Below are 25,682 nucleotides of genomic sequence, written 5' to 3'. Positions count from 1 at the left end.
GATGCACAGGTGATCATGCTTGGTGTCCTGAACTTAGTCACTGCGATAGCCAAGACACTCACCCTTATCCCTGAGATCATCAATTGGACAAACACCTCTCCTTGCCAAATAAGTGCTGAAATAATTGCAAGAGGCATCGTTATTTGATTGCACTGGACTAATGAAATGCTTACAAATTGATTTTGAGTTCGTAAGCCTTTTGGATGGTCTAAAAATGGTCTCCATTGCAATTTCGTTTTCTGTTCAAGTGTAAAGGTGCAGTTTTGCCAATATGTGAAAGTGTTCACTTTTCGGATCGTTTTACAAAGCACATAGCCTGTCTTTGGAGGCCTGTACTGCTTCCGTCGCATCAGTATCGAAATATTTTTTTCAGACATGGCTGACGTCAGCAAAGAATGTGGCATCAAAGGCAAAACTTTTTTTTTCGTAAGAAGTAATAAGCATAGAGAGAACTGTCAAGGGAACCTTTCTTTGAAACTTGGGAGAGATTGCCAGAAAAGCATGGTCCCAAACAACCTTAAAAGTGTCTGTTTTTAGCAGGATGCATTATTGGGCAAGTTGGTTCGTGTTGAGTAAGCCAAGATGGGATGAGCGTAAGGACATCCACGAGAGAGGCAACACGGGACAAGCACACTCCCTCGTTAGTCCTGTTTTGTCTCTCTTCTGAGCGTCCCTTGTGCGTAATCCATCTTTCCATACTTGTCAATTGTTTAGCTTATTTATGTATTAGAGCTCCTTTCCTTCACCCTTGATTTTCGTGAAGCTCAGAGTGAAATGCCTTCTACCATGAACACACTGTTGTGTGTTCTTGCATTTATTTCATTCTCCAATTGAAGCAAGCTAATCTATCAGTTACTGTCATATTCCTTGCATTGTAGCACACATGCATGCCAGACTTCTGTGCTGTTTTTCTGGTGGTGATGCCTCGGCAACTAATCCTTAAGAAGTGCCACTTTTCACCAGAAATTGCTTCTGGCACTAGTGAGACTGACCCTCAAGGAGACAAGTACTTGGCTGTCTCAGATTAATTTGCTAGCCTTGCACATCACATGCGACCGTGATAGGGTGGCGGGATAGTCTTGATTGCACTCTCTGCTTTTGCAGGCGTTTTTTACTCTTGAAATGTGTTCTAAGACTCTTTCGAAAAGTGAACATTAGATGATGAGACATTCATAAACATTCGTGCTTGCTATTTAAGTGCTGAGTAGAGGGGGCTGAGGTTTTATTTGTATTGTTTTATGTCCATCTCGAGAGTCCCCGACGTAAATATTTGTTGTAGGCATGAGGTTTGTCAGTAGAAACAAACATAACAAAGGTGGACACACAGTTGAACTGCTAAGTGGCATTCTGTGGTAACTTTTTTTTATGAGCATATGAATGGTAGCCAAGCTATTGTGCAGCTTCAGTCATAAAGCCAGAAATGGCTGTGATCACTGCATTGCCATGCTGTCGTGTGCTTGCTCTCATCGATGGGGTTTCAACCGGGGAGCTTTCACAACTAACTGTACTTTGGTATTTCAATGTGGAGATCTGGCTTCTGCATTTTGTTGCTGTTTTTGCCAAAGGCATTGTTGTAGTCGTGATTCTCTGTGACCACCCGCAGCGGTGGCTCAGTGGTTACAGCGCTCGGCTGCTGACCCGAAAGAGGCGGGTTCGATCCCGGCTGCAGCGGCCGAATTTCGATGAAGGCGAAATTCTAAACGACCGTGTGCTGTGCGATGTCAGTGCACATTAAAGAACCCCGTGTGGTCGAAATTTCTGGAGCCCTTCACTACGGCGTCCCTCATAGCCCGAGTTGCTTTGGGACGTTAAACCCCATTAAACCTAACCCAACCATTCTCTGTGACCCTCAGTTGCAGAACTGCCACCAACAATGTCGACACTATAGAATACATACTACTTCTTATCTGATTACTGCTAGTGCACTCAGTATCAATTCTCGGGACAAATGGCATGGAACATTTTTTTGTGTGTGTGTGGGGTGTTTTCAGGTTAATAACATGAAGTTATGATTTGTGATTGCTTTCAGGTCTTTGACACAACTGACAGTGATGAGCCTCAAAAAATTAAGATTGGGAGAGGAAAAGATGTTAAGGTATTTATCTTGATTTTTTTTTTAATTGCTGCTTCCTCTGAATGAATTTTATTTTTCAGCCCGTCTCACATAGTACCCTATTAATGCGCATAAGGGTCGTACTTTTTTTCCAGATTCAAGGGCTAATTTTTGGGATGCAACTCATGTGCACGCTGTGCGAAAAAAAAAGTAAAAGGACACCAATCGGGGAATGAGTGGCATTTATTCTACGTTCAGTCATCACTTGCGGAGTCTTCGGACTCTGAGCTGGTGCTGTGCTCTGATGCATGCTCATCCCACAAAAAGTCTTGCAGCATGTCTGTTGTCAAAGCGTAGCCGTTGTTCTGCACTTCCATCTCATAGCAGAGCAGCTTGCCGCGGAAAGTGTGTTTTTGGCAGGTTGTATTCGTCCATGCATCTTTTTGGCTGCACCCTCGTCAGAAGCACTTCTCATCCACGTCGGATTTCCTGCCCACCGCATGCTTGCCATGTTCAAGAGCAAACTCCCAGCTGTGTAGCTGTTAAGGTGCTTTCCAATCGTGCTAAAATTGCAACGCTTGGCGGCAGCACACGGCAGTCTCAACTGCAGTGAACTACGACGCTACCGCAACTCCCGTGCCTTTGACAGTCACAAAAAGCTGGAGCTGGTGATACGATGCTGGTATGCATAGCTGGAGCTTGGAGGGCGTGGAAAAAGTTAATGAAAAAGATGGTGATGACCAGCAGCCTCTGACGCCATTCATGGGTGACACCTGGAACCTCCTGTGCGCTTGCATTATATTCACGCGTGAGTAGTCGAAAGTTTAGGTGTGGCACTTACATGGATTTTTTTTTTAAATTTCCTTTGGGAAAACAGGGTGCGACCTGTACATGGGTGCGGCCCTTACATGTGTTTATGCGGTGTTATGAAAACAGTTAAGGCCAAATAATTTAACATGCCTTTGCACCCTGAGCAAAAATAACATTTTTTCATCCTTTACCCTGTAAGACAGGTCTTCGGCTCCCGAACTCTCAGCGGCTGGCTTAAGGCAGAAGACGACGAAGAAAACGACGTCGATGCTCGTGCGTGTGCGCTGATCGCTGCCTCTGGACTGAATCGAGACGTACCGCTAGCTGTTGGCGACGCAGCGCCTTCAAAGACGTCCTACACTACAACCCTTACTTAACCTTGTCAGCTAATGCTGCTTTTAATCTATATTTCTGTCTCCTATGCCATTTCTGATGCCTTGCTTGTGTTTGGCACACGATGGCCTTAATTTTAGCTATGCTATTAATCCTGGGCTGCTGCTACCATACAGTCTGTGCCAGACTGAAGCAGTTTGGTGTATTCATAACTCAGCAATAAAATATGCCAGTAGATCAGCTTATCTGTAGCCTAGAAGCAAGAATGTGGTCAATGCACACTAGCAGCATGCTCGTAGCGCGCTGCTTGCAGAGTGTCATGAAGGCTTGCCGGCTTCGCATGAAAGCCACAGCGAACAGAGCTTTGGAGCTAGTCACCGCTCCTCATAGAACTGCTATTCTTGGTTTAATGTTGCCGAAACGAGACAGAAGACGACAGGACGGTCCGCCACTCACAACTAAATTTATTGTATGAGACTACATGTACTATCGGGGACAAAAGTTTGCGGGGCACGAGTTCTTAGAAAAACATTTATTGTGCTCCACCTCGCTATGCAGCCACCTGATATTGTTTCCAGAGGAAGCAGCATTTTGAGGCCTTTAACACCTGCATACAGTATCAGGCGACTGAGTAGCGAGGTGGAGTACAATAAACATTTTTCCAAGAACTCGTATCCCACAAAGTTTTGTCCCCAATAGTACATATATGCATACCTGCCAACTCTCCCGAATTGTCCAGGAGTCTCCCGTATTTTGATTACATCTCCAGATTGCACGGACGCGACCTTAAATCTCCCAAAAAGTGGCCGCCACAGCCTAGCGTTTTTTTCTTTAAGGAACGAAACAGCGCAACTAAACCAAGGACCAAGAAAGAGAGACACGAACACGTGCATAACACACGCATTTTTTTCTTCTAGTTTTTCTTTTTTTTTGCACGCTATAGCTATAATCCTATAACGTCCTATAATATAACCTGCCGGAAAGCAGCGCGGGAGCACTCAGTCACCAGAATGCACATTGAATCGGGGTAGCGGCCCCCGGCACCACCACCAACGCGAGCAACCGATGGGCACTGCCATATTGGATTTATTTTTGCGGATTGGATCATCTCAGGCTGGCTCGCGGATTTAGCAATCCAGTCGTTATATAAACGTGGGTGCGCTAGCCGCGCTAGGCTTCAGTTGGCTTTCTCAGGTCGTCGAGAGAAGTGCGGAATGGCGAACTACTCTCTCTGTTTCCCCGAGTTGGAACGATCGATGGTGCTTTCGAAAGCCAAGAAGTACTTGCAAGTATTTCGGAAATCGTACACGACTGGGTTTTTGTGCTTTGTCAGTTCGTGAAAAGGTGACAAGTATGGATTCTGTACCACGTGTGCCTGTGATGTGAGCGTTTTGCACGGCGGCAAGAACATCAAGGTACACATTGCTTCACAAAAGCATAAGAACTATGTTCGTGCTGCAGAAGTGCAGGGCACCGGATGCGGACGTACCAAAGTAACTGCCATCGTCGAGGAAATGGCTGCGCACGCCGAAAGGTCGATGCTAGCGTCTCTGAAACGCCATGCTTTCACAATCGCTGTGGATGGAAGCAACGATAGCACGTCGCAAATGTATCCCATCATGGCAACTTACTACGTCGAGGAATCGCAGCTTGTCGAGAGTCGATTGCTTTGTTTGCAAGAGCTCCATGGAGAGGCCACCGGGCTCAAAATTGGAAACCTTGTTCTAGACGCACTCAAGTCGCACAATATACCCATGGAGAACTGCATTGCATTTTGTGCCGGTCCCTGCACTCTTGCAACAACACAGAGATCAGTTCAAAATAAACTATAGTGGGCCGCAACTCTCACTTCTTTCTGATTTTGTCACAGCCTCAAAATTTCTGACTTGCTAAACTAAAAAAAAAAATCCCCCCCTTCCCACCTCGGCGGTCTCCCGAATTTTCATGTTGCTAGGTTGGCAGGTATGTATATAGCTTCTGCTTTTACAGTGAACACCCCCCCCCAAGCATAAAAAAATAATGCAAAATTAACTATGAAAAAATTGCTCTGAACTACATACAGTGAAATTAAAATTTGTCTAGAGCACAAGATGCCTTCTTGATAATAAAACATTTCCATCATTTCCTGGAACATCTTTTTCTTGCTTCTGTCGAGAATTCGTATGCCAGTAAAGTATGGCTCACGGGTGCAGGAAGTGCATGACTTATGTGCTTTGACGAATGCCCATCTTGCTTTATGTTGCACTGTTTTTGTTTGGTTCTTATTTGTCTGAGCAGTTTACTTGCTATCCTCCTGCTGATATAAGCTCTGTGTGTCTGTGACATGAGCATTTATCTCTATTGATGCACTCTTTGTGTTGTGTTGGTTTCTACCTAAGGATTCTTTCTGTTCACTTTTTTTCTTTGATGCTGCAGGGACTGGAGGAGGACCTTCTTGGCTGCAGGAATAATTCTCGCAAACTCCTTGTACTGCCACCCTCCTTTGGATATGGCTCAAAAGGCTTGGGGACCACAGTTCCACCAAACTCTGTTCTGGTGTACGATGTGCACGTTGAAGAGCCCCAGCTGGTCGAAAATAACCTGGAGCCCTCCACTATGGCTGTCATAGCTACGTATGACTCTTATACCATACCAAAATTTGGCGTCCTTGCCTTAAATACCAATTATCACTTTATGCTTGCCTTTAATACCAATTATGACTTTATTTGTAAGATAAAATAAAGTGTACGCCTAGAATATGCTGACAGTTGTCTAGAAGATCTAAAAACAATGGCCGGAAAGAATGACAACCAGAAGGTCCTTGTTGCCGAAAATTCCGTCCAGCCAGCTCAAAACACTAAAATGTAAGCATTAAAACCCAGCACTAGTACCCACTTGTGCGGCAAAGAACACCAAGCACTCTGTTGTTGTTGATAGCTGCATTTATTAATAAAATGGAGAGTTAAGCTAGTTGGTACATGTTTCTTGGAAAAGTTGGTACATGTTTCTTGGCATTTATTAATCTCGAATTCCGTAATAATTCTTTCATGCTGCAGCGCCTCCTACTGCAAAGAGAGGAAAAGGAAAAGAGGTCAAAGCAACATGATGAAGGCAATATAATAGTACACAAGTTTTCAAAATAACCAAAAGAGGGGCATGACCCTATGAACAGTCTTTCATTACGGCTACTTTGGGCCCCTGACATTTCACTCGACAGCTAAGCAGCACCAAGACTGCTGCACTTTACAAATTAATTGATTAGCAGTTCTCATCTACTGTATTTACCACACACACAAGTTGACTGTGAATATCAGTCGGCCCCTACCAAGCACATAGTCCATGCCGGCAGAAAAAAGTTCACGAAAAGAACACATTGTATACCGGTTTTGTCAAAAATGCACAGCACACACTACTTGTTTCTGGGCTTGCTCTGTGGCTAATGGTGCATCACCATTGCACTAAATCTCTTGAAAATGACAGGATTTCTCGTCCTCACACCTGCAAAACATGGAACTTCCACGGATGCTTGCACTACAAAAACCCCGCTGGTTGAACATTTTTGACAAATCCTGCGATGTTATTCACAACACACTGTGGATAATTCATTATCGCATGACTGTGCAATGGTTTCAGTTTTGATTTCTTGAGTCAGGGCCTCAGTAACATGTCACAGCATGAAGGCTTGCCTCAAGAAAGGTTGCAGTGCTACGACCTAATCCATGTTTTTCTTTCTGAAGACCAGCAAAACAAACTATACAAAGTGCCCAATTCTCAGCATTCTTAACACCTGTCTACCTGTCAATGCCCAAGGCAGGGAAAATGCATGCCGACCAAGAGAAAATGAGCAGCTTTTCGAGATAAGCCCTGCTCAATAAGAGGGCATCCATAAGCCAACATCAACAGGCAGGTATCTATACGCCAAAGATGTCAACCAAACTACTCGCAAAATTTCGCCAGAGAGGGCAGAAGGAATGCTGGTCCTTACGTGGTCTTAAAATCTGAGCCCCTGGGGTGCAGAGTGGCTTGAACTCCGCTTGTCCGCCGTGGCACGCTCTGAACCGTCCCCGCAGCCGAACCGAGTTGTCTGGCTGGCAACACCGATGCCCGGCAGCTCCAGCCTTCTAGTCGGCTGGTCGTTGGCAGTGTGTGCTTCAGCGCCGCACACCGGGTCACCGAAGTCGAAGACAGCGCTGCCGCTTGTGCGCGGGACAGTGCTTACCCTCGTTGCATACCATTTGCAGAGGCCACACTATGGTGTCACTGAGGTCGAAGACAGCACTGCCGCTTCTGCGCTGGACAGTGCTTACCCTCGTTGCATACCATTTGCAGAGGCCACACTATGGTGTCGATGAGGTCGAAGACAGCACTGCCGCTTCTGCGCTGGACAGTGCTTACCCTCGTTGCATACCATTTGCAGAGGCCACACTATGGTGTCGATGAGGTCGAAGACAGCACTGCCGCTTCTGCGCTGGACAGTGCTTACCCTCGTTGCATACCATTTGCAGAGGCCACCCTATGGTCTTGCTGAGGTCGAAGACAGCACTGCCGCTTCTGCGCTGGACAGTGCTTACCCTCGTTGCATACCATTTGCAGAGGCCACACTATGGTGTCGATGAGGTCGAAGACAGCACTGCCGCTTCTGCGCTGGACAGTGCTTACCCTCGTTGCATACCATTTGCAGAGGCCACACTATGGTGTCGATGAGGTCGAAGACAGCACTGCCGCTTCTGCGCTGGACAGTGCTTACCCTCGTTGCATACCATTTGCAGAGGCCACCCTATGGTCTTGCTGAGGTCGAAGACAGCACTGCCACTTCTGCGCTGGACAGTGCTTACCCTCGTTGCATACCATTTGCAGAGGCCACCGACCTTCAAGTACAGCTGCGCTTCGATGCAGACCTTCTCCCCTACTGAGATGATGTCCGTCAACTTTTCTCTGCGCCGAAGGAGTGGTCTTGGGATGCTTTTCGTATCGAAGAACGCACTCTCATCGTCTTCATCCCCAAACTTGATGACTCCGCGGTCATGTTCGATGGATGTGATTACACCCACCCGGTCGGAGATCACTTGCTGGTCATTGGGGCCACAGGGCTCTTTCGCTTCCACTGGAGTGTTTCTGGCATACCGGACTACCGTATTTACTCGCATAATAGGCGCACTTTTTTTCCAGAAAATCCGGCTCAAAGTTCGGGGTGCGCCTATTACGCGGGGTAAAATTTCTGGAAAATTTTTCGACTCGCAGAATTGAACACACCGCGTAAACGCACTCGTGTACGGGCCACACCCCGTTTTCGCGAAGAAAATGTTTAAAAAAAAAAAGTCCGTGTAAGGGCCGCACCGAAACTTTCGGAATGCACGCGCCGAGGCCTCCGCGATCGGCTCCGGCTGCGCGCAACGGACGCTTGATCGCGAAGGCCACACACGCGCACAGGAGCTTCCAGACGCCGCCCACGGAGGGCGCCCAAGGCCAAGCTCATCATCATCATCGTTTTCCTCCGCCGCGAGCTTTCGCTATCTAATCGCCATCAGCATCTCCAGCTCGTTTTTTTTTTGTTGTTGTTGCTGTCAAGTGCCGGGATTTGCGGTAGCGCGATAGTTATCGTAGTTTATGGCTTTGCCGCGGAGCATTGATGTTTTAGCTCGACGGGCAAGCACCTTAACAGCTACACGGCTGGGAGTTTGCTCTCGAACGCGGCAAGCGTGCGGCAAGTCGGAAAATACGACGTGGCCGAGAAGTGCGGCAGTTGCGAATGCGGCGTCCCTAAATTTTCGTACGCGACTCCAAGCGTCGAGGTTTTCGCGGGCCTAAGTCGGGAACGTTTCCGGCTGGAAAGGAAGCTTTCCAAACAGACGTTTAAAGTGAGCATCCCTGAAAACTGTGTGCGGCTGTTCTACGCGATGTCATTGTATGTGCTGTGGGTCCGCAGCAGCTGCGACGGCAGCAGCACTAGTAAGGACTAGTAGTCAGTTCAGCAAAAACTTTGTTAAAATAAAGATTGGGGAGCGGGGGGTGGCGAGGCGTCGGCTTGCAATCGTGTAAATACAGTACTGATCACAGTGCCAAGTTCGGGGTGCGCCTATTATGCGCGGAAATAAAAAAAATCTGATTTTTCGCGCCCTAACTAGGGGTGCGCCTATTATGCGAGTGCGCCTATTACGCGAGTAAATACGGTACATTCCCTTTGTATCTGTAATTGTGCGTCAGAGGGCCCCTCAAGATTTCGACTTACACGGGATCGCCCACCTTCAGCCCTTCAGAGCCGACGGGCCACCCTATGGTGTCGCTGAGGTGAAAAAATACGCTACATCTGACAGGGTGGTGAGTCACAATGACACCCCGGTTCCACTCATCGATGAATGTGATCCGACCCTGGGCGATTCCCTTGGCAGAGGAACTGCTGCTCGTTGTGGCGTTAGTAGCCTGTGCCACTGGAGGTGCAGTCCTCATTAGAGCTCTGACTTTGCCGCAGGTGTAAACCATCGCATCTGTTTCTATGGATATCGCGCCCAGAAATCTGCGGACTGCCAGCTGAATCGTTTTTGTGGACGGTTTGTACTGCCCAAGAATTCTGGCCGGCAGTTGAGACAGCGGTCTCTGCCGATGGGCGATCGGTACGCCGCCGTCCTCCTCCTGCACAATACTGTTCACGTACTCCAGTATGTAGCATAAAACGCCGTCTTCATTGAATGCCGACATATTCGGCACGGACCCTGCAATACAAGAGAATAGGAGCCAAAGTTGGGAAAAGGGGAACCCGAGGAGTCGAAAACTCATCTCGCATTCACTTCAACCGTGAAAAGCGTTCAAAGCTCTCCGTATGCACTGCGTCGGCGTATACGCCTGCTGCTGACAAATCTGTCGAGTGCTCCAACGCGCAACAATACAGGATTTATTACCCTCCTCAAGGTATAGTTAGTAAACGTAGCCCTTGCTACCTTTTTACTATGGTCGGTTGTTGCTACCTAGTTAGTAACCATTCCATTAACCCTAAAATAAAGTCAAAGAATATAACTAACACAGACTGTCAAGTAAGTAAGTGCTTTATTTCCACTAGCAATACACATTTGAGGATGGACAGGTTTGAGGAAAAAGCTGCAGAAGCAGCTTGACAAGTCCTGAAACCCGCTTATTGGCAGCAGCAGCAGTGCAGGATGACAGCGCTTTGAAAACAATGATAAACAAGCACACACAAGAAAAAATAATGGGACAGCAAACAAAAGAAAATAAAAACTAGCTCAGTTAACAAGCTACATAGGTACATGATATCACAAAAGAGACATGCAGCATAGACAAAATACACTAAAATCAACCACAAAAGGTGCATATATCACAAGGATTGCAATTATACAGTAACACTTATAATGACTAACCAGCACAACACGCACATAATCAACATGAGCAGCAAAAATAATTGTACAGACCTGATAATGAGACATGAAACAGATTTATATTCTCTGAGATTAATTAGTCTGCGGGTGTGCAGCGTACCAGTACTCCGGACATCGCGAAGTATTTTTTGTTTAAGATAAGCTGTTGAAGAAATATAAAAAGTATTCGATTTGCGAATAAATTCGTGCAAATAAATTGTTTTTCTAAGTAAATGTTTCAGCAGGGGCATGCGGTAAGGTATAGACTAATCTGCTTCTACAATCTCAACCTCATAATTAACATTGGTATCTTAGCTCAACAGGTAAGAACCACTAGCCCATAGCTGAGAGTCAGATTTACGCAGTATAAAAGACTTACCTGTGCACGCGCAGTGCACCTGTGTGACCCTTTCTCGTTTGTGCTTTTCTTGCATTCTGAACCTTGCATTCTGTACATATAATGTGCAATAAGCCTAGACATAAGTGTGTGATTTGCGGCCACCACGCTCTGATAGCTCTGACTGGTTTCGGAAACTAGTCAAATTGACTATGTAGCTTTTTTTTATTTTTCCAGCGTGCACAAATTTAACAAGCCACACCAGCACACCGTACGAAGAACCTACACTCTTAAAAAAAAAGTTAGCGAAAAGGTAGTAAGCACAGCAGTTACTATGACTTCGTTTTACTACTTTTTATCAGCTTTTACTACCCTCTACAAGGTATAGTTCGTAAAAGTAGCCCTTGCTACATTTTTACTAACTATGGTAGCTAGTTATCACCTAGCTAGTAACCGTTCCTCTAACCCTAAAAGAATATAACTGACCCAGACTCTCGTGCCAATAAATTGGTTTTGTAATTAAACATATCTGCACGGGCATATGGTTAGGTAGACTAAGCTGTTTCTGCAATCTCAACTTCATAATTAACGCTGTTATCTTAGCTGAATCGGTAAGAGCCACTAGCCCGTAAATGAGTCTGATTTACAGAGTATATAAGACAAAAAGATTTACCTCTGCACACGCAGTGCGGGAGTGTGACCCTTTCTGATTTGTGCGTTTCCTACATTATGAACCTTTGTGTGCGCACGGTAAGGTTGTTGATGCCACCACCTCGCATAATTTGTACATGTAATGCGCGATACGCTTAAACCTAAGAGTGCGATTTACGGCCAGCACACTCTGATAGCTGTCTGGATTCTGGAATTAGCCAAATTGACTGTGAAGCTTTCTTTATTTTTCGAGTACGCATAAATTTGAGAAGTCACGCCAGCACACTGTACGCTGAATCTAGCAGCATATGCGAGTTTCTATTCATTTTTTAGTAAATGCTACTAGCTTCCCGTTACTAACTGCAGGTAGCAGCCGTTACTAACTCAATGGGTTAATAACTGCTACTAACCTTCCCATTACTAACTGCAGCTACTACCCAAAAAGTTAGTAAGTACTACTATTTTTTTTCTAAGAGTGTAGCACAACTCAAATGCCGGGCACCACCATGCAACCTGTGCCACCAAAAAAGACGAGACCGCAGGAATCACGGCACCGAGTAGTTACGCGGCTATGTAGACTACGACTGAACACCAGCACTTTCGCCTTTGCTGAACCCACAAATGCACCTTCCATTCTTTCTTATACAATATTGAAGCACACCGGCTCTGCCGCTGCCGCTGGCCTGCCTGCTGCATTCACTGCTGGTTGGACCTCACAGCTGATGACAATGACGATAGGCACGTTCGAAAGTGCTGCTTATCGCTGTAAAAACCAGGACCTTAATTGGTCCTTGCAAATTAATTGGTCCTTGCGCCCCGCTGCGGTGGCACAGTGGTTACGGCACTCGGCTGCTGGTTCGATCCCGGCTGCGGCGGCTGCATTTCAATGGAGGCGAAATTCTAGAGGCCCGTGTGCTGTGCGATGTCAGTGCACGTTAAAGAACCCCAGGTGGTCGAAATTTCCGGAGCCCTCCACTACGGCGTCTCTCATAGCCTTAGTCGCTTTGGGACGTTAAACGCCATAAACCATAAACCAAACACTCCACCTGCTGGACGCATCTACTGTGCGCGCCCGCCTCCGCGGACATCAGCGCGCGATCAGCGCAGGATGTTCCCGCACACTGCACAAGCTTCTATACAAGCAAACGCAATCATTAAGAGCCAGGAAGAAGCCAGGCGCCTCATCGCTGCCACTAAAATTTAGGCCCGTTCTGCACAGAACAGAGCAAGATTAGAACAACCTCAACCAAGCAACGCCAGTACACATATCAAGCGACGACTCGTAAGACTGGGAGTCCAAGGAGCCCGTCTGGACATCACAACAGACAAACACTCCTGGCACTGTCAGCAGTCAACCTGTCTTCACAGCGCCTCTCGCACCAGAGCCGCCTGCCCTACGTCGCTACGACAGTAGCACCCCTGACAACCACACAACTGTGGCTTCAGGAAACGCCCAGACAACCAACCTTCCTGCTGCATGCGCAGCTGAAGCCATCGAGCAACATGGTTGCGTTCATGAGACAGTTCGAGAAGCGTCCCCACTGGGCGCAACAGACAGGCTTGAACTTGTAATGGACAGTGCTACATAAACGAGTCCTGACCACCACAGCCGGCGGCACGCTCCCGAGCAGTCCAGCACCGCTGGAACTGTCGAAGAACCATGCCGCAAGCACAGAGAATGAAGTAGTAGAACTTTTTGACGGGTTAGTTGGTACATCGTCTTGAAAGAATGTCGTACGCCAAAAAAGGACGAAACAGGAAGGAAAAACACAGAACAGGAAAGAGGCGCAACTTCCAACTTTAATAACAGGAAAGGAAACCAGGCGCTCTTTTATAGCCGCTGAGCTGCATGAGGGTGCGTGAACTAAAAAACAAATGCGGTGGTGGACGAGTGATTTGTTTTTTTACCGCATTTGTTTTTTAGTTGACGCACCCTCATGCAGCTCAGCGGCTATAAAAGAGCGCCTGGTTTCCTTTCCTGAAGTTCGAAGTTGCGCCTCTTTCCTGTTATGTGTTTTTCCTTCCTGTTTCGTACTTTTTTGGCGTACGACATTCTTTCAACAGGGAATGAATTCGATCACCTCCCTACAACCTCCGACGTCGCTGACTATGCCGTCAGTCAAACCGCAGACCGCCCTGCCCACCTCGTCAGCGACGCATTCACGGCAGCTTATTATTCACGCTCAACGCGCGATTATGCAAAGAAAAAATTACGAGGAACTTAAGCGACTAAAGTGGTGAAAGGCGAAAGCCTGAGTGCTGCATTCTGCTACGCGATTGTTGCACACGTAGCGATGAATGCTGCGCGAGTAAAGTGAGCGACTACACTTTCACATTCTATTGGTGCATTAATTAACTGCCAGTTAATGACGCTTAACCTTCGCCTTTAGAAGTGGAACGCGACAGCGTGTTGTAGCGCTGCCACGGAGTCCACGGAACGCCACCACCCATTCGGCGCAATGCCTCCTTTGAACGCAACGCTTTTTGACGAAAGGAAATGGTGCCACCTGAACCGCACCGTACAGGAAGGGTGGAAGTGGAAGTGCCGAGCGACGCCAGACACTAAGAAACATGGGTGGCAACAGCTTTTAAAACCGTCCAGCCAGAATCTCATGCTCTTAAGGCCCGTTCGGTTCACGGTTGGACGCCCGCTTGAAGGGCTCTGCCCTTCTCCATTCTCGGTGGATGGCGGTCATGGCCGCAGCTCATGGTAGTAGAGGAACAAGGCCAAACGGAATGCCGGCGTGGGCCTAGAATACAAGGCGTAATAAAAGGCATCGTGGCACGGTTCTAAGCAGCTACCCTCACATTGTGGTCGCTATATATTGTAGCTTTAAGAAAAGCTATAAGGAGGTTTATATGAAAGCTATATTGTTACCTGACACGCTGATAGGGACGTCTTGCTACCAGGTCAGCCACTGTTCCTTCTCCGCAGCGAAGCCTAAAAGCCTGAATCTGCACTGCCCAGGCTGAAAAGAACATCAGCGCTCGCAACGGTCACGGGCCCAGACCTGTGCGTATTGATACATGATGATGATGATAGCCAAAGGTGCGGCACCGGTCGAAATTAATCACAAAACTGGCTACTCTGCGCAGGGCTTTTTCTTAGGGCCCCATTCTCGATATTCATCATCAAGGAAAGAAAGAAGACAGTTTTCCTTCATCCATGCTTGGCAGCAGCAGCAGTGATGATCACTATATTAGGAATTAGTCGCGTAGGGTGGTGTCCAATCTGAACGAGCCGCAAGGCATGCTGGGTACTCCGACTTCCGGGTCTTTCGGCGAGATGCGTGTGTACGGCGCTCTGCTTGAAATGCGGAATTGCCAAGCTTAAATTCGCTCGTAATACGTTAATACGCGCGAATGAAGTCGTAAAAAAGGTCAGCATGCTCTACGTGCATTATCATGCCCACGCTCGACGTTCCATATTGTAATTAAGGGCGGAAAATTGTTGTAAGTGCGAACGTTTCGGCATGCGTCGTCTGTTCGCGCTGAAGTTTAGGACGCTTCATTCACTCGCTAAAAAGTCCGCCTCTTGTTACGGTTATCGTAAGGCTGCTACATAGTTCTCTAATATATACTAGAGTACATATTTCCTAGAGGTTTCGCGCTTCCAGGCGCTGAATATATGGACTAACGGCAACCGCAGCCTAGCATGGCAATTTCCTCACTGGCGTCCCAGAACCCTCCTCGCAGCGCCGCCCGTCCTCCTCCGCTTTTTTCTCCCTTCTCCTCTTTTTTTCTTTCGCCGTCGCTGCGCTCTTCGGTCTATTCCTCTTTCGTGGTCGCTGCGCTCGTCGGTCTATTCCTCCGGCGACTGTCTCTCACCCTTTTCTCCCTCCTCCTCTTTTTTTCTTTCACGGCTGTTCCGCTCATCGGTGTATTCCTCTTGCGAGCGGCCGGGAAGGGCCGGCTGGCCATTTTGACGCAAGCGCGCCGCACTGGGCGCCATTTTGTGCGCCCTTCGTCGCACGTGGCTTGGCTCCGCGCCCTGCCGCCGTGTTTTCTTGCGGTTCTGCCGTGCAAAACCGCGATTTTGCGCGCCTTCTGGACCACGCGGTCTGTGTTCTTTAATGTTTTTCGTGTTATGTACTTTAATATCTTTATTATTTTGTTTATTTTGATATTTGCATTTTTTTATTTGTTGTATTTCACTCACAAAACCCGTGCGTTCACTAGATGTGCCTATATGTATCAGCAGCGCGAACACAACACAGGAAGAAGGAGAAGAAGGTAAAGAGCGCTTCTTCTTCATGTGTTGTGTTCGCGCTGCTGATACATATGGATCGCAACCAACTACCCGGCAGATGGTGTTAGATGTGCCTTTTCTCTAATATTTTTCGTGTTTTATGATCTAATTTCTTTATAGTTTTTTTTCATACTCGCAATTTTTTGTTTGTTTTATTTGACTCACGAAACCTGTGCATTCTCTACATCTGCCTTTATTCATGCTCAAACCGTGTTTGTGACGGACTGGCAGCGACTACCCTTGAAGTGCCAAAGGCCCTGGTTCAATCTCTTCTTGCAGTTCTGTCGTGCAAAACCGCGATTCTGCGCGTCTTCTCGACCACGCGGTCTTTGTTCTTTAATGTTTTAAGGCGGAATCCTTTAATGTCTCATCGTTGTAAGCAGCAGTTGTCGACAGAAAATGTCACGCTTTTCAATTGGTGGAAACGGTCGTGACGTCACAGTGCGCGAATTTCAAACGGGGCCAATTGCACTTTGGCTAGTAACCATAAAACCAATTGAAGGGATCCTATAGTGATGATCCAAGTAAGTGGGACTGAGCTTAGTTAATTGCTTAATTACCCAATTAGCCTAGTTCGCTTTACTAGTCAGGCCATATAAAAAAATAAAAGTGATTAAGAAATTGGTCGAGCTCAGGAATCGAACCCCGGTCTTCGGCATGAGAGACGAGCACGCTATCCACTCCGCCATGCCAGCTTTTTTTTTTCTTTATTGCCTGTCTTTGGCTCATGACATTGCACAACAAAAATACACACAACGCTATATACATACGACACTGTCGTGGTCAGCCAGCACGAGACTGGCTTCGTCAGCTTAAAATTCCCGCAACATACACAACGGCTCTAGACTTGAGAGCCATTCGGGAGGCTCCGCAGCTGCTTTTTGGATTGCAAGAAACCAGTCCACGCTTTCCCGAAAATAAATTCGGGCCGGTCGTGCGTCTTTGTCACAATGGTAGCCTGCCATTCTGGAGCGCCATATACAGTGGAGGCCCAAGAGCATTATGAGATCAAAAGGTGCCCCATCCTCATTATCAGTGCTTAAATAGCGAATTCCGTGCGCGTCAAGTGGTAGCTCTTTCTTTATGGTCCTTTGTAACACGTCCCAAAAATAAACCCCTTCCCAGCAATGCAAAAAAACATGGTCTATTGTTTCAGGCTGTTTACAAATTAAGCAGTTCGATCCCCACGGTAAAAAGAAATCCTTTCCCTCTAGAAACTTTTTAACTGGTAACGTCCCGGTGTGTAACTTAAAAAAGAAAGTCTTTACTCCTGGTGGCACCTGCATTTTCTTCACCCTTTTTAAAACATCCCCTCCCGGGCCTCCACTGTACAAGGCCCTGTACATGGGCTCTGGGAAAACAATATCACAAAGATCATTGTACAACTTTTTCCTTTTGCTTTTCCACAAATAATCGGTGGAAAAACGTGCCGAAAGAAACCGAACGCTTGCTACAATCTCTTTGTAGTAACCAAAAGTTCCACCAGAGAGCTCTTCTGTGGATACCACAAACTCCGGCAGCAATCGCCGCAGCTTCACTTGGCACACGGTGCGCAAGAACGGGTCTGTGACGTCGCGAAAAAACAAAAAACGGTTCACCAGCTGCCTTAAAAAGAGGTGCCCTAGCCCTAGCCCCCCCGTCTTTTACCCGCCGGAACAGGTTCGTTCTGCTACAACGTTCCCATTCGGACGCCCATATGAAAACTGCAAAAATCCTGTGTAGCTTCTGAACGTTCACACGCGAGCAATGCAAAACCTGCATCACATACCAGAGTTTGCTAATAAAAAAAGATTGCAGACTGTGGCTCTGGCGAAAATTGAAAGGTTGGTGCCTTTCCATTTCCCAGCTCGGTCACGTGCGTCTTTAGTTTGCTCTTTCCAATAGTCCTCGCTATCGCGATAAGCATCGAGCGGAACGCCCAAATACTTGCCCGGGGTCGTCGCCCACGGTACGTTGGCGAAATGGTCCGAAGGCACTTGGACCAGTTAACCCCGCTACCTGTGACTTCGCTGAACGCGCGTACACACCCGACAGCTTCACTTATGCTCCCCTGATCAACCGTAAATACTGCAACGTCATCTGCATAGGCCAGCAGCTTAACTTCAGCTGCTTGTAACCTAAAGCCATTAATACTATTGTTTTCTATGATTTTCATGCACAGCGTTTCGATGCAAATACAAAACAAGAGAGGGCTGAGGGGGCAGCCCTGACGCACCGAACGCTGCACGCTAATGGGGGCCCCCAGACTCTTGTTAACAATCAGCCTCGTCGTGCAGTTTCGATACGCCAGGGCTACACCCTTACGGATAACTGAACCGACGTTCACATGGTCTAAAACGGCAAACAAAATTTCATGAGAAACACAATCAAATGCCTTTTCAAGATCAATCTGAAGCATCGCTACTCGCCCATTGATGTCATCACAGCTTTCAAGCACACTGCGCGCTTTGTGAATGTTGGAAAAAATTGAGCGCCCTTTGATTCCACATGTCTGGTGGGGTCCAACAATATCCGATATCACTGTCTGCAGTCTACGCGCCAATACCTTCATAAAAATTTTGTAGTCCACATTAGTGAGTGCTATGGGTCGATACGCTGTAACCAATTGTAATTTCTCTATATCATCCGATTTAGGTATGAGCACTGTATGGGAGGTCCCAAAAGACGGAGGCAATACGTTTATTTTATAGGCTTCATTGAAAATTGTACACAGCACTGGGGCAATTTCGTGCTTAAATTCTTTATAAAATGCCGCACTGAATCCATCTGGTCCTGGTGATTTTCCTAGGTTTAACTGATCTATCGCGTGCTCTACCTCGCTGTGAGTTATTGTTAGTTCCATTTTCTTTTTGCTTTCTTCGTCAAGCCGTGGCATTGCACCAAGAAACTGATGCGTAAAGGCTACCGCGTCTACAGGAGTCGATGAAAAAAGCCTCTGGTAGTATTCATTAAAGGCTTCTTTGATGTGGTCAGTGTCTGCCGATAAGATACCCCCCCATTCTATTTTATCGATGTGATTTCTTTCAGCGCGCGCTTTTTCTAGACCAAGAGCACGTTTCGATGGCGCTTCGCCAGCAGCTGTGTCTTCCGCCCTTGCCCTCACTAGTGCTCCGCGATAACGCCGTTCTTCCATAAGCTCTATCTTTTGTTTTGTTTTCCTGACATCTTCTATCCATTTCCCAGGCTCTTTGCATTCCTGCTTCATCAACGTTTGAAGCAGTGACCTTAGCTCAGCTTCGTCTTGTTTTTCCTTATAACGAATACATGTCGCCCTTTCTATTGCTTTGATTTTTAAAGATTCTTTACTTAGCTCCCACTGTTGCCAAATCCTCAGGTTCTTGCGCGGGTTTATTTTACCTATTTCGTCCTTTACTGCTCTGCAGTAGATTTCGTCTTGAAGAAGCGTGTTGTTTAGCTTCCACATTTCCCACGAAAATGCCTTGCTTCGGTTCACACTTCCCAGGCAGCACTCAACTAAACAGTGGTCTGAGAAGGAGACTCCCACAACTTCATAATGGTTGCAAACAGGGGCAAGGTCGACTGATGCGTAAATGCGGTCCAGCCGTGCATGGCTTGAGCCCTGAAAATGAGTGAACTGCACTGTCCGCGCACCCTCAATAAGTTCAGCCACATCCTCAAGGTTTCCGTTCTCGATCATTCGCATCAACACTTCAGTGCTCCTGTCTCGAAACCCCCGGATGCCTGACCTATCGCGCGCGTTAAGAACACAATTGAAGTCGCCTAATACAATGAGCCTCCTCTCCGTACAAAGGCGCTCTTGGAGGCTTTGGAAAAAGGCAACCCTTTCCCCAACCACATTCGGCGCGTACACAGTAACAATGCGCCACTCATTGCCGTTCAGACAAAAATCAAGCACAATACACCGGCCATACACACACGAAAAATAAGCCTGCACCTCTAGCCCCGGCATCTTCTTTACAAAAAGCACGCAGCCAGCCGATGTTCCCACTGCTTGACTGACGACAGCATAAAATCTAGTGAAACGTCGCACCATGCTGTCGGTTCCTTCGTTGCCGTCCACTTTCGTCTCCTGCACGGCCAATACATCTATCTCGCGCTCCGTAAGAAGTCGGTACACCTGACCTTGTTTTTTCCTTGCCGCCAGGCCCCTCACATTCAATGTAGCGACTCTAAAGGCGGAGGCGGGAGCCATTTTTACACAAGAGGAAGGAACCAACAGCATGGTGCTTACCTTCCACGTCTAGCGCGCCGCTAGACGCCACTGTTGCCGCCGGTATCATCCGGCGCAAGAACATCAGTCTGCTCGAGTAGTACCTTACCTGCGGAGGAGTACCGTTTGTCAGCCGCATGGTTTGGGCGTGGCCGTAACGACGAACGCCGGGCTTGAGTCGTCTTTGCAGGGGGCTCCTCGACGCCGGGTGCTACCACTTTGTCCCCTTCAGGGCTGGCCTGGTCATGGGAACGCTTCGCCGGGGTGTTAAGGGGGGGCGAGACGCTTGTTGTGCGGGCGCCGGTATTCTCGTGGTGGTCCTCGTTCAGGTCCTTTCCCTCGACGACTACGGGCTCTGATGGGCACGCCCCGTTCTCTGGCGTCTCGTTAGAGACGCCGAGGGAGCCTCCCGTCGGCTGTTGGCTCTCTGTTTCGTCGGCCGCTTTGGCGTCGTCACTGGGAGTCCCTGACGTCGCAAGTGTGGAAGCCGACTTGCCCGCCTCGTCCGTACCAGTGGCTGCTTCCTCCGCCTCAGCGATGTCCATGAGTTCCGCAGTGTCGTTCGCCTTTCCGAGCCCGGTAGCTGACGCGTAGGTACGGACGCAGTCCGCGTCCATGTGTCCGTAGCGCCTGCACAGGGAACACCTGGGCACCTTGCAGTCGCGGCGAACGTGACCCGTGCCGTGGCAACGCAGGCACTGCATCGGTCGCCCAGGGACAACAACGAGGGCCAGCTCACCGGCTACTCGGACCTGGTGTGGCAAATCATCCACCTTAATTCCCGGCTTCAACTTCAGTAGCACGGTCCTGGTGGTCGAGCCTTTCTCCTTCAAGCCTTGGACACGCCAACACTCCCGCGTCACCTCCGTCACGTTGCCGAACGCCGCGAAAGCAGTCCGGATGTCGTCGTCCGCCACACCGTGCAGCATCCAATGCAGGCGCAGCTTTACCTGCTGATCTTCAGGGTCGAAAATAATGCACCGGCGCCCTTTCACTTGTAGCTCTTTGCAGGCAGCAAGTTTCTTCGCAGCTTCTGAGGTGCTCATCGTCACCGCCCACACGTGGTTAATCTGATACGCCCCCAACGCCACGACGTCGGGGAGCGCACCAGCGTTGGCCAGGGCGTCCCGAAAATCTTCCACCCTGTAGGGCCTCGCTCTCACGTCTCCGTGAAGAGGAGCGGCGATAGCGGCACTTGCTGGCCGCGGAAACAGGTTAGCTGCCGACGCAGATCAGGAATACGAAATTGTTTTGCCTAACTTGCCTACAGGACGTGTTGTTCTTAACTCCGCCATGCCAGCTAGATGGTTTGGAATGAACAAAGGCGCGTCTAGTGAATACGCTGTCTTCACATACTGCCATCCTTCTCCCTTCCCTTCCGGCGAGGTTTAGGTGTCCACCGAGATATGAGAGACAGATACATTTCCTTTCCTCAAAAACCAATTTACCGACGAGTGAGGCGTAGAACCGAATGGGCGATGGCGTTCTATGGACTCCTTGGCGGTGTTGCAAGACGCTGTCGCGTTCCACTCTTAGGGGCGAAGCTTAACATCTTAACCACAGATCAGTGACCACACTTTAGGTCAAAAAAGTGCCCCCCTGAATTTTGACGGGTGTCCACCGAGATATGTGAGACAGTCACTGCGTAATTTCCTTTCCTCAATACAATTTTCATTTTCTTCATTACGGCTCCTCTTTATCTATCTTCTTTCACTCCCACCTCCCTTCCTCTACGGTGCGGTTCAGGTGTCCACCGAGATGACAGAGAATTACTGCGCCATTTCCTTTCCTCAAAAAGCGTTGCGTTCAAAGGGCAAGGCATCGCGCCGAACGGGTGGTGGCGTTCCGTGGACTCCCTGGCAGCGCTACAACGCGCTGTCGCGTTCCACTCCTAAAGGCGAAGCTTAAGCGTCATTAATTAGCAGTTAATTAGTGTTCAGACATTAATTAGTAATTAATAATTAATTAGTGATTTGCCATCACTTAGTAATTAGTACTCAAATATATGTGACGCCACCAGTGCCACAGAAACAGCGAAGGTGGTGCGGAAAACGCTTCCGCCTCTACCCACTTTAGACAGTCAAAGTGCCCCCTGAATTTTTTCGTGTTTTATAGTTTAATTTCTTTATTATTTTGTTGATTTTGATATTTGTATTTTTTTATTTGTTTTATTTCACTCACGAAACCCGTGCGTTCACTGGATGTGCCTATATGCATCAGCAGCGCGAACACAACACAGGAAGAAGGTAAACAGTGTCAATAAAGTTTTTTTTTTGTTCGCAGGAACTCGAACACACTTGCTAGCATTCCCTGCTCACGACAGTATGAGGCATTAAAGGCTTTCGCCTTAATAAAGCGATTCTGCTCGTATTTTCTTTCCAGCTGTTCTGCTCCTGCCGAGCTTCTAGGACGGCCGGCTCGCGACTTTCGCGTTGCCCTTCGAGCCATTTGTGTAGCCGGCGCGTTCCTCGCGCAAAGGCGACTGCGCACGTACAGAGGGCAAAATGCATGTCTAGAACGGCCGAAATGCGTGCTCCGGGCCGCACGGAGCTACGTGCGCGACGTCTAGCGATATAACGCCTGGTTCGAGACGACGGAGCGTGGGCACGCGTGGCCAAACTGACAGCGCTGCCTGTCTTTTCGGGTCTCGCAGGCGGCCGCGGCTTTACCTCCTGCTTATGACGTTTAAAAGTATCATCTGGCGGGCTAGTTGGTCTGAATCGTTCATATTTAAAACTGCGCGAACAGAATCAAGGACCGAGCAATACTTTGTTTTGTGTCATCTCTTTAACGTTCTCTTAGCTTCAGGATGCATAATCAATGTTGCTTCCCATCAAGGCAGAGGAGAGCCTGTAGCCATTTTGTTGTCGTATACTTTGTGCCCTGAGCCTAGTTGAAGGAGAACCACCAGCCTGTGTACTGACAGATGTCGCCAATGGTTGGCACCTCAGCTGTTGATGCCCAGCTATGTATAGAAATGTGGAGATGTATAACATACGCACTGTATGCACAGTATTCAAGGTAAGGCAGGTAAGTAACAACACCAGCAGCTAGGCAAAAGATGAGCTTGCCTTGTGTTTTTCCTAATGAAAACCTAAAGCCAAAGCAAGGAATCAAAGCCTGCTGCAGAGCTTCGCTACAGGCACCACAACGTAAACAAAGTCAGGCAAAAAGACAAAACAGTACGCAAACACCAGCCAAAAGCAGAACAAGCTCTTGACACGGGCAGCTTTACTGTTGAACTGCAAGAGGAGCAAGTTTCTCAGCTATTAATGGGAAACTCTTCTTGTCCTGTGGGTAATAGCATCATATCTTTCTCTTGCAAAACCTTTTGCACCGCATTTTTTACAGCATGTAATAAATGAGTTTAATGCAGGAGGTCTTTGTGACAAATAGTAAATTATAGTATGGTCAAGCGTAAAAAAAATATCATGCTTCGGCTTTTACAGCACACACAGAAGCTTGATACGAGTTGTTTTCAGCATCTTCTAGAAGTTCCTGTTACAAAGTCTTGTGCAATGTTGAACACAAGGCATTCACATCCAGTTTTAGCTTTAGCGTAAACAATGTGGCACAGCTTGCACTTTGATAAAGCATCCCTAAGACACTAGTGATACCAAAAAGTCTGGAATGTCTGTGAACACAATGTATTCCTTGGCTTTTTTAACAAAAAACTAGGTTATTACTCTTGATCGTTATGGACCCAACGACCACTAGACCAGCCTCTGATCTTGCACTTCTTGATATCACCAAGGTCCCTCTCAATCAGTCAATCATTAAGTGCAATATTACTACATGCAAGCATGCAATGCATCACACATGCAAGCTATAGACGTAGACATTTATTTACTTCACATGCATGTTCAGCACTTAGACAGTTTGCAAATGATGCTTTGCTGCACAGTGACAGTTCAGTATTGTAAAATTTGTCTCAGATGTCAATTACCCCAAGTTCTGTACAATGAAAGGTGAAAAACAGCTAGGCTATGTTGGCTGCTATTTTTTTAATTATGTTATCCTGAAGTGCTTTTCCCAACTTACTGACCCAGAGTATGAAAAGAGCGGTAAATAATTCTTATCACTTTCTAATGTGAGCACCTTGTCTGTCAGCCTCGCTCTACGCACACAGGAAACGAAGAAACATTACTGCAACATGCGGGTCCACACAAACAGGGAACTTATGTGTAACAGGTTGCTTAATTATAATTTTCCACACTTGCTGCATGCTCATGTCGACTAGTGTTCTGGTGAAGACGTGTTTCAGTTTGAGCATGAAATTAGCAAAAATGGCCTCATAGAACAATTTATAACTCTTACAAGTGCTCGTAAACATACTGCGACCAGAGCAGTGCCAGCGAACGAGACCGCCGTACGTGCACCGCGGTGTCGCCGTTTCGACAACTGACGGCAGTGACCACACACGCATTAGCTATGGATTCGAGATACTCGCATTTAGCGCAAATGTCGGAGGAATAATCGTCCTGTCCTTTAACACCTTAAGTTGTCACGCTGTACTGACGGAGGCCGAACAGCATATGTTTGCAAACATAGCCCGCGTGGTGCTGCCGCCGTCATGCGAGAACGGTTGTGGCACATAGCCGAAGTCTTCCCAGCGAGAAATTGGTGCCACTCGAGGAGATAAACAACCTACTTAACCGAATTCTTCAACTTCCACAACGCTCTCAAACTCTGGCGCCAACAAAATGCTCGAAGCATAGCATAGGGTTGACTGTCGCAGGCAGTCTGCCAGCGAATCGCAACGGCGCACTGTTTTTGCCGTTCCCTATACTTGATGGCACTCGGAACATGTTGAATCCCGTTGCAATGAAGTTTCTGAAGGTTGAGGCAGCGCACAACATCCTTTTTCCAGCAATGTGAGCGAAAGTATTAAGGAAAGAAAGACCGAAACCGCACGCATGCAAGCAATGCCCACACAAACCAGACGACAGAAAGGACCCGGAAGTTCAAATTCACGTGACAAAGCTGCGCCGTGACGCAATGTCCGCCGTAAGTTGGACACCACCTATCCCTTCGCTCGCAGATGGGTCGCAGGGGGAAATCATCGATCCGTAGGGTTCATGCAGCACGGCTACAGTCATGGAGGAAGGAAACCATAGGAGAGGCCCTCGCTATCCGAGCCGCTTGACAAAAAACGTGGAGGAAGTCACGTGGTTTTGCAAGGCTTACTGGGATTCCTTGGCCAGCGGCGCAGCCAATAGCAGCGTTGGGCGCAGCGGCGTCGTCTGCTTCACGCATCACCCATGTCGGCAGAGCCGGTCGAGTAGAGTTGGAAATCCGCATTTTTATTCAATCGTTGTGGTCCGCGGGAGGCACAACGTTCCAGAGGCCTGCAGTCGGTGCTGGTCTTCACTGCTGTGCGCTTAGTTCATTCAGGATGCCGTCTCGACGAAAGCGGTTGTTTTGGAAGCCCGCGACAGCTTTCTCTGAAAAGGCTTGGCGCTGCAGCTTCGCTATTCTCTTTCGGCTTTGTGCGGTTGCGTCCCTCAACGCTGCTAGTCTTGTTCCAAGGAGAAATTGACAGTGCCGACGGCTCATAAAGCGATAGACGACGGTGACACGCTGGTTTATGGTTACAGCAGCGCGGGAAGAAAAAGCCATTTGCGAGTCGGCGCTTGTTTGGTGTATGTATACGTGTTCCTTCATTTTTGTGTATTTTTCCCGCGCTGTTTTAACCACGAATAAATACAAAC

General features: G+C 47.9%; 1 protein-coding gene and 1 long non-coding RNA gene across 2 annotated transcripts in view; one reads left to right on the top strand and one right to left on the bottom strand.

The window, feature by feature from the left end:
• The window catches only part of LOC149356011 (uncharacterized), a 38,067-nt gene extending 32,387 nt beyond the window's left edge, over positions 1-5,680 (top strand). The window contains exons 10-11 of the mRNA XM_089576236.1: positions 2,030-2,095; positions 5,612-5,680. The gene's annotated coding sequence lies outside the window, so the exon portion shown is untranslated. The remainder of the gene's footprint in view (positions 1-2,029; positions 2,096-5,611) is intronic.
• A 432-nt stretch (positions 5,681-6,112) lies between these two features.
• LOC149356010 (uncharacterized) lies at positions 6,113-14,733 on the bottom strand. Its single transcript, XR_016291611.1, has 3 exons — positions 14,409-14,733; positions 7,161-9,885; positions 6,113-6,240 (listed from the first exon to the last, which is right to left on the bottom strand). It is a non-coding gene; the product is annotated as an uncharacterized LOC149356010 (long non-coding RNA).
• Positions 14,734-25,682: the final 10,949 nt, after the last annotated feature.

The sequence above is a fragment of the Amblyomma mixtum genome, chromosome 3 (genome assembly GCF_055824585.1).
Source record: "Amblyomma mixtum isolate Tamu chromosome 3, ASM5582458v1, whole genome shotgun sequence".
NCBI lineage: Eukaryota > Metazoa > Arthropoda > Arachnida > Ixodida > Ixodidae > Amblyomma > Amblyomma mixtum.
This window is presented reverse-complemented; position numbering and strand designations above follow the sequence as displayed.